The sequence below is a fragment of the Periplaneta americana genome, chromosome 2 (assembly GCF_040183065.1).
Source record: "Periplaneta americana isolate PAMFEO1 chromosome 2, P.americana_PAMFEO1_priV1, whole genome shotgun sequence".
NCBI classification, from domain to species: domain Eukaryota; kingdom Metazoa; phylum Arthropoda; class Insecta; order Blattodea; family Blattidae; genus Periplaneta; species Periplaneta americana.
The window spans coordinates 121,809,109-121,825,206 of NC_091118.1; the positions used below are offsets into that span (position 1 = coordinate 121,809,109).

A 16,098-nucleotide genomic window follows, 5' to 3' on the forward strand; every position below is an offset into this window, starting at 1 on the left:
ACACTACAACAGAAAGTTCAGTGTGTGCTATGGCTAGCAGAAGAAAAAAATGTTACGCGAGTACAACGCCGTGTTCGTCGTACATGGATAGGTGGATCGGAAGACGAGGACCACTGCCTGGCGAATCAGGTCACACGATGTGTTCCCCTTGGACTTTATTTCTGAGGCTTTGTGAAGGATGATGTGTACCAAAGAGGCAGAGCTAACACTTTGGAGGAACTGAGACAACGCATCACAAATGCCACAGAACAATTGGCGGGAGGTTGAATACCGTCGTTTAGATGTCTGCAGGGCAACTCAAGGCGCACACATCGAGTTGCATTCAGCATTCTCCAAAACTCGGAGAGTTTTTACATCAAATTATGTAAAAAGTTATGTTAATATACCATTATTTACACTTGAAATTATCAGATATTACTCGATCCCCCTAAGAGGAACACGGTATATACAGTCTGTTTCCGGGCTAGTGTTACAAACTTTCAGGGATGATGGGGGAGGGCACATGTATCAATTTGAGATAAGAAATCTGGTCCGGAAATGACCGAGTCGAAAGTTGCAAGCAAAAATTGTTGTGTCGAAATGAAATAATTTTATTCCTCTGTACACCTAATTTATGTATATTTATCTATATATCTTACACATACTGTATTCGTCTGATGTAGTTTACGTTGTCTACTTACAGTATTCCATTCAGTGCGCTGTCTGAGGGATGGGTCAGGAACCTACAATAAAGCAGTGCAGATAGGGTAATGTGTAACGGACATGGTCGGTCCTGATATGCACATCTGTAGACAGCAGTGTATGTGTACAAGTTGCAGTGTCCAGTCGATCAGTCCTAGTGAAATGGAGGAGTACACGAGAGCGGAATATGCAGACCTGATTTTCGAATACGGATGAGCCAATGGGAACAGTAGACAAGCTCACAGATTGTATCGGGACAAGTACCCACGTAGGAGACATCCGACCCATACCATCTTTCCATGACTGTTCCAAAGGTTAAGGGAAGGAGGGCACGTGGTGCGAAATTAGTTCCATTTCCACACAACTATTTTTGCTTATAACTTTCGTCTCAGTCATTTCCGGACCATGGTTCCTAATCTCAAATTGATACATGTGCCCATCCCCATCATCCCTGAAAGTTTGTAACACCAGCCCGGAAACACTCTGTATATATAGGCTACTTGTGTATGTATGTATGTATTTATTATTATTGTTATTATTATTATTTTATTATTACCGTATTATTATTGTTATTATTATTATTATTATTATTATTATTATTATTATTAAATTATTCGTCTTTGAGGGAAGCTGAATTACTAGTAGCTACATCTTTTATCCCTTCACTTATAATTTTTATAAGAATTGACAAGCAGTAGTACTCTTTAGCCATGTTGTTAGAACAGCACAAGGCCACTGTTTAAGAAAATGTAAGATCAATAAGTGACTACGTAGTGTTAATTCTGAACATAGGCTATATAAAAAAAATTCAAAAGAATTGTCCAGAATCTAAATCACGTCCATTTCATTTGTAGCTGATATCTGTATCTGTATGTGATTTGATCCTGGTTGAGTGGAAGAGAAGGCTTGATGGCCTTAACTCTGCCAGGGAAAATAAAACTATTATTATTATTATTATTATTATTATTATTATTTATTATTATTATTATTATTATTATTATTATTATTGCCATCCAAAGCAACAATAGAAATGGTCTCTAATAAGTAAGTAGGTCTATTGCTTTAAAAGTTCACTAACCGATTAGCCATTATGTTTATAGCACTAAGAGGTCACTGAGTTAATGTCCACGATGAATAAAATCAAGGTCCAACAAAGTGAACTAGGTAACAAAAAGTGGTTGGTGCACGTGTACATGGCATTAATTAGTTTCCCTTTTGTTTCTTTGTGATCTTGTGAATACAAATCTTGGCGCGAACTCTTTGTGCGAAGACTTTAATATGCCATGAAGGAGCAAGTCCTTGAAGAAACAAAGGAAGCCACTTAAAAAGGCGTTAAATAGTCTCAATGGTTTGTAAATGCAATCGCGACGTGAATGGAGTCGAACACAATTCATCACTGTTGCCTCTCGTTACATAATTAGACTTTGTACGTGAACTGTTTTCGTTCGCGTGGAGAATTAAATCTTGAATGACCACGTGTATGAATCCATCAGTGCTTTACTTGAGTGACTGGAAGGAAACGACAAGGTTTTCTTGTTATCCATTTTTATATTCTCCTTATATGGAGCGTAAAAGAACGTATTATTACTAGGTACTGGATTTACAGGTTTTACCTATTTTTTCCCTTAGGCCTACTTACAAACTCATAATTTCTTATATAATTTTCCGAATCATGGTCATAAGAGACTTATCGTCGTTGTTCCTGTAATAACTCCTATGTGCAAAATATAAAATCTTTCAGGAAGAAGGAAAAACACATTTATTCATCCTATGGCAGCCGTACATAGGAGACTGTGCATTCTTACATTTTCGAAACAAAGAAATATAATTACATATAGGAGATTTTATTATTTGCTGTATCACTATTTAAATTATTTAATAGAGCAAAATCTGAAAATGATAAATGTCACAAGGGAGTTATTGCAGGAATAACGACGATATACAGAGTGGAAATGAAATAGCCTTGCAGATTTCCAGAGCGAAAAGCTCATGTATACAGTACATACAGGGTGACGAAAGGTACATGGATTGAGAAGTGATAATATTGGTGATTCTAAACAAAAAAGCTTATATGTACATGTTTAATGTTCATAACGGTTTCGAAGAAAACTAATGGAAACAATAAGGAGCGGGAAAAGTGCAGGTGATAGTAAATTGAAATATTGTTACCTTATGTTCTGTTTAATTGTGTACTTTTCTTTACAGAACATGTTCAAAAAGTCCACCGTCAACTTCAATGCACTTTGCATCCCTTGTAGACAGCTGCTGTGTTGCTGATCTGAGCTGATTCGGACATTTCCTTACTAGAGCACAAATATTTAAAATGCGAGCGAGAAGTTCCTCCCTTGTTTCTGCTTTACGTTTGTAGACTTCATTTTTAAGCTAATCCTACACAAAGTAATCCAATGGAATATGGTCGGATGACCTCGATGGCCAAGAAATGACTCCACCGCGACCAATCCAACGCCCAGGATAAGTTTCATTGATCCTACCAAAATTTACTTCCATTATGTATAAGTAAATTCTGTTGAACCTAAAAAGGAAACTAAATTGGACCTTATGAACTAAAAACAACCTGAATTATAATCAATATGTAATTTTCCTATATTTACTGCGTTTAATGTAAATATATTCAGAAATATCTATATGGTGAACGGGAGAAGTGTTCGGGGCAGGAGAGGATATCAGATGATAGACGACATTAAGATTTATGGATCATATACGGAGACTAAGAGGAAGGCAGAAAATAGGAAATATTGGAGAATGCTGGGTTTGCAGTGAAAGACCTGCCCATGGTTAGAACATTTATGTATGTATGTATGTCAAAATTGTACGAAATCTTTTTTTAATGGGAGATATGTAACTCTGGGTTATAGGCTACACTGAGGACTCCACATCAAGGAGTGACAAGCCGGAATTGTAGTTCTTGTCGCTGTGTTAGCGTTGCCCTTGTTGTACTATGACAAGCGAATTGCATAGCACCGTATGATAATAAGTGAAGCAATTCTAGTATCCCGGCATGGGAAGCAACGAAAACTTACCACCCAGTTCCGTAATTATCCTTCAGAAATTCCACATGGATCCACCGGAATTCGAACCAGGGTTATCCTTTTACTAAATGCCAATGTACACAAAAATAAATTTGTTTACGTATAGATACAGAATATTAATGTTCAAGGATACATCCATACAGTAAGTTCCCTTAGAAGTAGTTTCCATAAGCATTCACACATACGTCCCAATGTGTGGGGAGGCGTCGAATCAGCGAAAAATGACTTCATTCTGAGAATTTCGGTCTTCACTTCATTATATTTACGGAATAAGTACCCTTTTAGAACTTTTTTTAAGGGCCTGAACAAATGGAACTCACGTAGTGATAAATAGGAGCTGTAGGGTGAGTGGCTCAGAGCATTCTACAGTTAAAAAAACAAATAGCTCTCGCTAGTCAGCTTTGGACAGAATTGGAATATCACTAATCATGTTAACAGGCGCCTGATATTTATAAACGGCGTGCGGTTCGACGCATACTGCCCTCTATTGCTATAGACAAGATGATTATCACGCTACTTATCACATGATCATACTTCAAGTGCTGCATATCATGCGGACAGGGGTAAAAGGGTTTAATTTGGACATTATTCGTAATTAAACAGCACAGGAGCATACAGATTAGGCTAATCCTCACAATTGGCACAATATAGGCTACTGTTACTACTACTCTTATCGTTTATATTGCTGCTTGCAGTATTGCTATTGTTACATAGCTTGAATACCAGTGCCCGTTTCAACTTATCAGATGAATATCTAACATCATGCAGTTCCATTAAGCTTATAATTCTCATGAAGTGATATTAGTGCTATTGTGGTCCGCTTTTCAACCCCGAAGATAACGCAGAGACAATACTGACTGGTCCCTAATTGTCATCATATAACAGACTGCTCCCTGAAGACCAACAGCGCGCCCCCGACCTGTATGATCATCCCATAGATACTATTGAAGAACGTCACAAAGCATCCCTTGTTCAGTGCCAGTAATATCTATGATTAGAGGTAATAGCTAACCTCATAATATAAGCTTGCATTCGAGGATGAGTTCAAAGCCCGTTTGGTTTGATTACATGGTTGGATATTTCCAGTACCTTTCCAACTGTAAGACTGTGCAAGGACCTCATGGAGAAATAGTATTTCTCTATCAATTCCATTTACGCTACACTGTAGGCCTATAACCCCACAGTTGATACAACGCCGTTAAATGATCAATAAAAGAAGGCTTCTGACGCATCAGCAAATGCCGTCCATCGATTGTTTTCATTTGGTTACGTACACACTTGTGAACTTGCATAGGAAAGCCGTAACTGAAATCTCTAGTCTACATCACCGAACCTCATACACCTCACCCTGTAAACACATTTCTTTGACGAAGAAAAATGAAGTGAAATAGTAAGATGAAATCAGCCGCATTGGTAACTCAGTTCGCAGGTCGGTAGCTTACGATGACGGCAGATCTGGCCTCGAACCCAGTGATAGTGGAGTCTTATTTGTGATGGGAAAAACCAAGCTTTATGGGATTTTCTCTCGGCGTTTCACGTTCCCTCCATCACTCTCACGCTCTATTTCAATTTTCATTGTCACATTTAGGCTCAGCATAATTACCCAAAAACAGTGACAACGTGGTGTAGTATTATGACTGGCGTACATATGGCATTTGTCTGAGGAGAGAGAGTACGCTTTCGGCGGGCACTGTAGTGACATTCTATCGGAACTGTAAAGACGTTCAGTCTGAAAAGACAGATGATACCATATAATCGTAGTTAAGTAAAGATATCTATGAGAGCACAGCGAGACTGTTCAAACTTCTACATCATTCCTACGAAAAGAGAAGTGAGGGACAATACTGTAAGCCCACTTGGAGGTTACATTGTTAGCCTTTGAGTCACACCTCCGTAAGAAAACCGGTGAAGTGAAGCTTGTAACGTTCAGTGAGCAGAAGAAAAACCCTCTTCCTCCGATCCTGTATACCAAATATATATATATATATATAATTTATTTCACTTGATGCTGTAAACCCAACCCGAGTTACCGTAAAGAAAGGTCGCTTTAAAACTGTGCTGCCGCAGGACCTCCAACCGTCTTTTACTTGGTTCATCTAGTTTTCTTTATTTTCGAGATTGTAATGCATTGTTGCTGAAGCAGTGCTAATCCTCCATGTACTGAGAACATTCCTTAAACATATTACGTCCTTGACGTTTTTCACGATAAGCTTTTTTATAATTTTTCATTGTGCTCTCTGTTCTGTAACGTATAGACCAGCCCTGGGCACAACGGGGAAGCGAAACGGAACTTAGAAACCCCCGCCCATATCCCTTTCGCTTATACTGCCTTATAAACAAACACAATAACCACTGTGCAATAGTGATGATTTCAGGCGACCAGCGAGAGCCGAAATTTCATAAAAGCCTTATACAATCCGTCACTGAGCAATACTTTCTTCCTGTGTATTTGTCTCAGCATGGGAAGGTGGAGTGAGAGTTAAGGGGAAATCTGCATTGCCTCAATTGAGTTAATAATGCCCAGGCTGATATAGCTCATGACTTATTTAAGCGGACGTAACGCTATGATTTTAATTTTTGCATAGTACTTTTCACAGTGTAGTATATACAGTCACGAAGCTCTATACGTAGTAAATTTGCATCCATAGATAGTTGCTAACCACTAGGATCGCTAATATCGCCTCATTACAGACAATGCGAAATAGTACCGGTACAGTCTATTGTTCCTAGCACCCTCACAACTCAAGCTTCGTGACTGTATATACTAGACTATGGTACTTTTCGTAGCTTTCTGTAGTATTCCATTGAAAAAACGAAATTTGTTTGTTCTTGTTCCATATCTTTCTCTGGGTTATATAATATTGAATCCAGACAGCCTATTTCAAATCACTAGTTGTATTTGATATGTCTTCTGTTATTAATTTAACTCTGGCTAAAATTGATTCCGTCAGGTCATTTTATTCGTTTTTGTGCTTGAAAATAATTATGTAAGGTTTCTTTGTAGTAATAGACCTACGTAATTTATATAATGAACATCGAATTTTCTTTACTGATCATTCTATAATCACTTGGTCGCCAGCGATATAAATTTGATAAATTTATTCGATGACTTAATAATCTGTTATTTAAAGCACTTTTCCACTTCTGTTCAAATATGGGGGCGATAGGGGAAAAATGTACATTCTAATATTCACTCATTACACAATTTTGGACTCTGGACTGATTGCTGTTTACATCAAGTGTTATTCTATTCCGTCGCAGCAGAACTAAAGCCTTGGTTTTTCTGAACCGACGCATGTGAGGTGCGAGGGGCACCTCGTAGCTACAGAAACCACTCACTATCTCTTGTGTAGTCCGGATTTGTGCGAGACGCGCCCCGCATCTCGCATGCGTCGGTTCAGAAAAACCAAGACTTAAGCGACAACAGTGGCGTGCATACCATTACATTACATATTTAATATGTTTTATAATTCAACATTAAATGCCAATTACTTATCAGTTCTTGAAAGTTATTTTTACTGTCCATGTACACATAAGGAATTAAAATTTGGAACGAATCTTGATGGGAGTCCATTTGTATGTAGGCAACAATTATTTCACACGACCGTCCACAAATAGCATATATACAGAGTTTCTTGTTTACTGCACATGCACAGTGTGTTGTAAACAAACTTATACAATAAGGGAGCTCCAAATTTTATTTCCTTATCTGTACATACCAGTTCTGTTAATAATTAACATAATAGTAAATAGTTAAAATTAAATGTGCTAAGTTCGGTACTCATTAATAACTACTTCGATGCTGTAAATCTGTTACACTTCTTATTTCCAAGAAGTATTTATGTATTAGGATTAACACCTTTTGCATTTAAGTTTAAAATGTACAATACATTTCTATCTGTTACATTTAAACAGTAGCTGTCGCAAACATAATTTTGTACATGATTAATATATACGACATAAAGAGTTGAATGTACAATTTTTAACAAATTTGGAGATATAACTGTTTTTCGTCATACTGTTTTGCATGGAATTACCCTTTACTACTTATACTACCACTGTTACTACTACTACTACTACTACTAAAACTACTGCTGCTACCACTAATACAACTGCTATTACTATTTTACTACCACTGTTACTACTACTAATACTAAAGCTACTGGTGCTACCACTAATACCACTACTACTACCAATGTTACTACTACTAATGCTACCACTTAAAAAGATACTACCAGTACCAGAACTGCTAATACTACTAGTACTACTACTACTACTACTACTACTACTACTACTACTGCTGCTGCTACCACTAATACAACTGCTATTACTATTTTACTACCACTGTTACTACTACTAATGCTACTACTGCTACCACTAATACAGCTGCTATTACAATTTATATTACCACTGTTACTACTACTAATGCTGCTACTACTACTTCTACTACTAGTACTAGTACTGTTAATATTACCACTTCTACTGCTAATACTACAACTGCTACTATTAGTAGTACTACTACCACCACTATTACTATTAGTACCGAAACGTAAGTGCTGCGTCATGTAATATCAGAATTTCTTCCTGTAACGGGAACATTTTACCTACATGAAGTAGGCTTATAGGATATTGTATTCACCTAACTGTACACTGGTCCACACCTGTGGAGTGACGGTCAGCGCGTCTGGCTGCGAAACCAGGTGGCCCGGGTTCGAATCCCGGTCGGGGCAAGTTACCTGGTTGAGGTTTTTTCCGGAGTCTTCTCTCAACCCAATACGAGCAAATTCTGGGTAACTTTCGGTGCTGGACCCCGGATTCATTTCACCGGCATTATCACCTTCATTTCACTCAGACGCTAAATAACCTGAGATGTTGATACAGCGTCGTAAAATAACCCAATAAAAAAAACTGTACACTGTCGTCGGAAAGGTTCTGTATGAACATCATTACTTTTAACGATTTTCAGTGGCTTCTCCATTCGGTATCGTAAATTGTAAAGATATTATTTCAGAATATTCTGTCGTATTACATCTTTCTTTTCTTGTTTTCCTTCTGTGTCTGCTTGCTGTGCATTGTACACAAAACTGATGTCTTGAAAGGCTTGTTTTGGGTTTGTAACCAGGGAGAAGCCTGATCCTTAAATGTCGTAGCGCTAAACCTGGCATTTGTTTTTATTCCCCTGTAACACTCTTGAAAGAGATCATGGTATAGGCAACAAGAAACTCTCTCCAGCAACGCAGAGCCTTTTCTCCCCGAGGACAGTTACTTAGTCCGCTGACGTCAGCACTTCTTTGTTCATAAATATAAAATGTCTCGGCACATTTAGTTCCGTGCTTATATTTCTGCATTTAATTTTATCTCTGCGGGTTCGTATTCAATGCACGAAAGCAGGAGGAAGGGAAATTAAGTTCGCTTGTAAATACTTCACACCTCCCTACACAAATTCTTTATTTTGAGCGACATTATAAAAGAAAAACTTTCGCATATATTAGTGTCAGCTGGTTCTTGTTGACTCTCGGTAATGTATTGCACTGCGATCAAGTGTGACGTTTATTGCACAATACGCAAAAACCTTGTTATCCTTCAAGAAGAGCCAACAGCTTGCGAATCTTTTTACAGTCTTGCTATCTCTCTCTGAATAATTTAAGAAAGCAGGAAAGAGAATACAGGATTCGAAGAAAATGGAGTTGTCGTGCGAGACGGCGTTCTAATGACGACTAGGAAACTATTCCTGGAGTACGCGACGTTTAAAGCTTCCATAAACAAGGGAATGCTTGTGAAAAGCTGTCCGACGTGTCAAACAAGAGAAAGAAGGCGATAACGACCCAGATAGTAATTAACACCGATGAAAGCAATAAAATCATACTTCTGGTTCTTCATTAGAACCGAAGGCGCTGTGTTGAAGACTTTGTATGAAATTGTTATGCGATACAACAAAAGCACATAGCAGTTCCAGTCTCTTGCTGTATTCATTCATATCTTTAATTCTGACTTTTTGCGGAGAAGTTTACCTTTTCATTTAATATTGTAAGTGTGCAGAGTGGTGCTTCACTTCATAAATCTACCAGCATTGATATAATTATTATTATTATTATTATTATTATGAAGAAATAAATATGTCCAAGTGTAAACTCTTCAGGAGCACAGAAGTGATGGGAGGTAAAACTCCAGCGCTTGCTTAACCTTGACAATGGAAGGAAGTTATTATTATGATGTATCGAAGTGCATATGATATTTCCGTGCAGGAATTCTGCGTTGCCATATGATGGACACCTAGCACCTGTACTCGAACCCGGGTTTTCAGCTCTTCGTGCTGACGCTTTAAGCCACACCGGATTCTAATTCCGATGTCGGATCGAATCCCCTCAGCTTAAGTTCTACCTCTCAGTTTTCCCTTTGGTGGCCCACCCTCATGTATTCTGTGTCGCAGAATATGTGACTGTGGCACAATGTCCAATGCACTATGTACAGAGGTGCACTCATTACGAGTGATTAAGTGGCCAGGATCCGACGGGACGAACGCCGTCTTGAATCACTAAGTGATTACTTACGCATATCATATTATTATGATACATATGATATTTCCGTGCAGGAATTCTGCGTTGCCATATAATGAACGATAGATAGAAGAGAAAAATTCTCTCCAGCACCGGAATTCGAACCCGAGTTAAAAGCTGTACATGCTGACGCTGAGTGGATTCGATCTGGTGTGGCTTAGTGGATAAAGGGCCAGCAAGTAGAGCTGAAAATCCAAGTTCGAGTCCCGGTGTCGGAGGGAATTTTTCTCTGTTCTATCCATCCTTTATCATGTAGAAGCAGGTGTTATGGTTGACACCATGCTCCGACCGCCTTTTGTCCATTAAATGGAATGATTGATCTGTGGATTATTATTTTATCTTCAACAGGATATTTCCTTTAAATATCATTGTTAGTTTTAACTCTTGATATTTTAAGAGCTAGAAAAAAAATACAATATTATAACGAGTAAATAGTTCACCGCTGTGGAGTAAAGGTGCCTGGGTTCAAAATTTGGTTGGCACAAGTTACCTGATTGAAGTTTTTTCCGGAGTTTCCCCTCAACCCATTAAGAGCTGGGTAACTTTCGGCCCTGGACCCTGGTCAGATTTCGCCGGCATTATCACCTTCATCTCGCTCAGACGTTAGATAGCAATAACAGTTGATAAAGCATCGTAAAATAACCAATTAAAAACAAGAAAATAACTTTAAATACTATAACTTTTAAATAACAATAATGTGTGACTTTTATTTACCCGTCAACAATGGGTATTCCACTCAACACAGCAACACAGTAATCGTTATTGCACTCCACCAAACGACAATGACAATTCACGTGTATTATTGAGAAGAGCAACAATGTACACCTAATTTCAACTAATGTTCACAAAGCACTATTTACAAAACAAAACTGTCAGTTCTCAGTTCACAATTCGTTCGCTTTGGCTAGTTCTTCTAGCTCACTCACTCAGGTTCATGGTACATCGAACCCCAAGACTTCCAGATAAAGTTCACTGCACTTCGAACCCAAGACTTCCAGATAAAGTTCACTGCACTTCGAATCCAAGATTTCCGGATACATCGCACTGGCCTGGACGCTTCAATAGTTGCGGACCTACTCAAGTTCACTGCACATCGAACTCAGGTTCACCCTGGTCCAAAGCTTGAAGACTAGCTAGCTCTCTCACACCTGACAAACTAAACTAAACTCGAAGGCTGCTCGTGCTTTTATTTATTAAATCACACGTTCTCGTATGTTCTGTGTCGCGAAGCTTCTAGGTTTCCACAACATTCTACTTCCAGACGTTTCCTCTGCTCCGCGGCCCGTAGCCTTCTTTCCCTTTGCCGCGTCGCGCTTCAGCGTCCGTCGAGCCCGAGCTCCGCGTTCCGCGCCTCCCTCTCCGCCGGACGCGCTCGTAGACTCCCAAGGCAACTAGAATCTTCCAGCACGTTTGCCACAATACTTAGCACACGATCATTCATATACCTCCCACAGTGATATAGGCAATAAAATACATAAATAACAGCAGCTAGTTGGTACAGTCATCACTAATGACGAACGTAAGGAGAGATACATTAATTGCATTACCAGTTCTACTATGTGACTCGGAAACTTGGAAGGCACCAAAACAACAAGGAAAAAGAATCGAAACTATGGAAATTAAACTACTTAGACTTCTGGCTGAATACAAACGTTTGAACCTAGGTAAAACGAACAAATCAGAAAGAAACTAGAAACAAAAAATATTGTACAAATTATAAATCAACCATTCCGAGCAAGCTGGGAATTCCAATAAAAAAGTATTTTTTCAGAAATATTTTTGTATTATTAGTATAAGACATAGATATGACTCTAAATTTAAATATTCTAATGTTTCATTAATTTTCAAAAGGAAAATATTTTACAAGTTTTATGGGCATTGAATCTAAGTGGTATTGGCTGGGTAATAGATTCTGTTTTGTTTCTCTAAAGTTAGCAGCACTTACTGATAGAAAGCTCAGCTGTTAATACATGTTTTTTAAGGAACAATTGTTGAAGTTTTTCGAGGCCTGCACTGTTAATTCCAGAGTTCCAGAATCAAGGAACCTTTAATCTGTACTATAGCCATTATTTCTACCACCTATTTTCAGTAGTTTGGGTTAATAACAATTAATCTTACAGTTCAAGTGTATATTTTCAATTAGAAATGTCACAGTTGTTTTAAAACTGGAAAAATGAAGGATATTAACTCATCTGTAGCAACCGTGACAAAATGTGTGTAACATCCGTGAGATGGAAGAAACAGCTATAAAATATTTACCGATTATGTTTTTGTGAACTAACTGGATGCCGTGAGATTTGCATAGCTTTCACATGGACACTATGAGAATGAATCTCTTTTTGCTTGAGATAGAGACCTGAGTTTTACACGTTTTGTTCATGAGGTGTGAAGTGAGTTCACAAATCTAGTAACATCAGTGACGAAACTTTTTCTTTATTTTCTGCAATAATAGTAAATTTTATTTATCTACTTTTTTTCCGTTAAATGATACTGAACTTCTAAATTGAGTTTAAAAATAAAACTTGACAAAAGTAGAATTAATTTCATAATCAACATATAGAGTTTGAAAATAGTAAAATTGTAACATCTGTGACAATTGGAGTGGCTGAAATATGTATAGACATAGATGATTAACACATTCATGACAAGAATGGATAATAGTAGAATACTACTAAATGTTAAAACTATACTGAAGGATTGTAGATCATAATGGTGGATATTTATTGGAAAACCACTTAAAAGATGGAGACAACAGATATGAAGTGAAATGATGACAGAACAGGCCCAAACGTGTCTTAACCTTACAGTGGTATTGTATTGTATTGTATTGTATTGTATTGTATTTATTAACATTCCATGGTATTCATACATTGCTTTACAGCTGGAATATGGAACAAGTCAAAACCTTAATACTATTATAAAGTCTTAATTTATAGTCACATATATGAAATATATACATACGAGATTTACAATATAGTCTACTAGTACAACACATGAAATAGATGAAATATATACAGACGAGATTTACAATATAGTCTACTAGTACAACACAAAGTTTCGGTATCAATTTCGTGAAGTGTCACTGAATGTCATGAATTCACCTACAGAATAGAAGGCGTGTGAAGTTAGGTACTTCTTTAATTTTGCCCTAAATAATCTTATGTTTTGAGTTTCATTTTTATATCGCTAGGGAGGCTATTACAATTTTTTACTGCCATATAACGCACTCCTTTTTGATAGTACGATAGACTAGGCGATGGAGTATGAAAGTCATTTTTTGACGTGTATTTATGCTATGAACTGTTGAATTAGTTTAAAAGTTTTCACGATTACATACGAGGAAGGCTATTAATGAAAAGATATACTGACAAGCCATGGGCATTATTTGGTGATAATGATGAGAACGACGACATTTTAAAATCAGATTTTTTAACCGTGTGATTTAACAAACGAACTGACCTCTGACCTTCGGAAAATGACAGGATCAAATGAAATAGGTTTGTTTATATAATTATTCACATCAATATTTATCCAACATGATATTCCTTTCGTCAATGCTGTTAATGAGGTATGGGAACACTAATTTATTGTAAAAATGGATTGATGGACAAACATTCATCAGCCTATATGCCTGCATTGGGAACTCCTTCCTTCTGTTGGATTTAACACATTATTCCTTTCGACTGTTTTTTTAGAGAATTTGAAAACTGTTTGTTTATATGCCACCCGTGGAGAAGGAAGTAGAACTCATAGTAGGAAGAGTGACAGTTTGTGGACACATCCAGGACACACTGTTAATCTCTGACAAGTGCGTCAAACTATGGAGCTTCGCTATTTTAATTACAGTACATGGATGCCTGTGTTCTCCACTTCAGCATGTTTTATAATATATGAAAAGTATGATTAAATGAAAAAAAATAGTGCATTAACCTTGCAACACTACGAGAATTCAATAACATCTGGTATGAAAAGTATGTTTCTTCTGGTGTAACGCAATAAATAAATGCTTTCGTCAAAAATGCACTTACAAACTGTATGTGTGCAAGTATGATGAATTAAAATATGTTTGATTTTGTCTTCTGTACCAATGATTCCCAATAATTGATGGTCTGTGGACAACCAGGCTTCCACGTAACCCATTCAGGGCACTATTAGTAAGGGAGATCCGCCTTCATGAAGTACGGATTTTTCTTACAAATTCAACTTTTTTATGTGGTCGTTGAACAAATTTTTATTCGAGTATGTTTGCGTATGTTAAACTACTTAAATATTCTGGCATGCTTAAAAACACTCAGACAAAATGCTGCAAGGTAATAAAATTATGAGTACAGATATTTATTTTAAAGAGGTGTCTGAGGCGGTAATTAAATAATTACGGCTATGGTTAAACCGAATTGTAGATGGTAGCATAACTAATATCCAGACGCTGCATATATATATATATATATATATATATATATATATATATTTATGCAATCTGCAATATTAAGAAATTCCTCAACATTAAAATTACTTCTTTAATAACCTGATTTTTTTAAATAAATGGATGCGTAAATTATAGTCTGGATATCAGGCAGTACATCTTATTTGATGTTATGTGTCAGCTGAAGAACAATATTGTTTCTATACATCTTAAGTCTTATAAGTGAAATATGTTACCAGACAGCGATTATACACTGAAGGGGAAAAGTAACTCCTGTCTTAGTTGCCTCATAAGTGATGTCTTATTGCTGCCATTTATGAGATTGCAACCTGTCTTCGGACAATTGACAAATCAACAACAATTTTTCTATATTTATATAATATTTTATTTCCATATTATTATTTTTATAAAAACCTGTTTATGCCTTACCCTTACGGTTAAGATAAAGTCAACTCCCATTATAGGCCAAATTGTCCCGGAGGGTAATAGGTTAAGGCTCCCACCTCAAAGACAATAGACATTAATAGCCGTAGCGCTTATAACAACTTCTATGTAGTTTCGGATATCCAGTGTTGTAGATAGGTTGGTGTTAACACGCAATCGAAAATTGTAAAAGAACCAGCAGCAACTTGAGTGGCATTAGAAAAAAAACAAAGGTATATGTCAAATAACCCAACCTATCTATTTGGATGTTAGATAAAAAATGTTATTACATTTTTGAAAACTCGCCTATTTAAATTAATGTGAAGACTGCGCTCGGTGAGTTGCACAGACTTTCTCTATACTTGGCCTTATGGTTGGAAAACTGAACTGAACATTGTTTCAGGTGTTCACGTTTAATTGGTAAAGTCTGTCTCAAAATAAAATGTATCATATGAAAGACTTCATTGCAAATAAAAATGCATTATGAAGGGACATTCTGGATCGCATAACATCTATTTTTGAATTCCAAAATTTCGCGACACTTTCCGGTTGGGAACCCCTGCACTCCAGTGTAGGCTGTAGAGGTAGGTACCGGTATGTGTTCACTAAACTTGTAGTTCAATGTGACCAAACACTGGGCTCTACTTATGATACATGATCAGTCTAATAATTCATTGTGTGAGATTTATTGGCACAAGCATTCACGCGTCCTGTTCTTTTGTAGCACATGCATGTATATCAACATTCGAATCATCCTATATCCAGCAAATTTTGTTAACATACGATCTCGAGACAGTTTATAATCCGCTGAAGGAGAAGCGATAAACAGTTTGTAAGAAGAACGCTGTTATAGTAGGAATATGTCAATAAATAAGTAATGCAGTCTCTTTTCATAACCGCGCTATACATAATATACGACTACTTCGGAAAATATACCGGCGGATGCTCTATTGCAATAATAACC

At 37.1% G+C, this 16,098-nt stretch overlaps 1 protein-coding gene across 1 annotated transcript in view; it reads left to right on the top strand.

Annotated features, from left to right (window-relative positions):
* Positions 1–16,098, top strand: part of LOC138694555 (serine-rich adhesin for platelets-like) — a 264,902-nt gene that overhangs the window by 168,857 nt on the left and 79,947 nt on the right. The window lies entirely within an intron of this gene.